Source organism: Colobus angolensis, unplaced genomic scaffold (genome assembly GCF_000951035.1).
Source record: "Colobus angolensis palliatus isolate OR3802 unplaced genomic scaffold, Cang.pa_1.0 Scaffold4, whole genome shotgun sequence".
NCBI lineage: Eukaryota > Metazoa > Chordata > Mammalia > Primates > Cercopithecidae > Colobus > Colobus angolensis.
In genome coordinates, this window is record NW_012117376.1 from 13,450,105 (window position 1) to 13,450,847 (window position 743).

Here is a 743-nt window from a genome sequence, read left to right on the forward strand (position 1 = left end):
GCCATCTCTGGGGGCGGCAACAAGGCCCTTAAGCGGCGCACATTCCCATCTGTGGGATAGGCTAGGCAGGGGGCCCAGGAGCCAGGGGCTGGAGAACAGATGTGACCTGAAGAGGAGGTAGGTGAAAGTGCTGAGCCCAGCCCCCGGCCGCGGCAGGAGGTCAGCACCGTTCAATCTGAATCCTGCTTCCTGACACAACGCAAATGCTCAGCAGAATTCGGAAAAGGGTGTGTGTGTTCTATCTGTGGATTATCCAAGACTTCTGAGCCCTCGCCGCCCTTGGACATGTAGGAAAACTGGGTTGCAAGGGCGAAACCCAGAGCTCGGAGTTTGAGAGGAGGGGTCACCGAGTGAGGAGGCAGCGCTGGCTGGGTCTCCCCCGCTGCCCCGCCCCAGCAGGCCTCCCGCCATAAATACTTGCGCTTTACTCAATAAGAAACCTTTTCAGAAAAGGATAACGTCCCCAGATTGAGAGAGCCGGTCCTCTCCTCCGTCCTCTCCTCCTCCCATTTAACTGGGACGCCCCAGAAAGTCGCAGCCCCTTTGGCTAATCCCCTGGTTCCCTATTCCACTCCCATTCCACTCTCAGACCCCGCCCCTTCACTCCCACTCGCAACCTCCGCTCGATCCAGAGCCCCCCGGTGGAGACAAGGAACACGGGGACCATTCGTAACTCTTGGGGAGGATCTGCGCCCGTTGGTAAACGAGGACGCGCCCCAGCCAGACGCGCCCCAGGCGCGGGG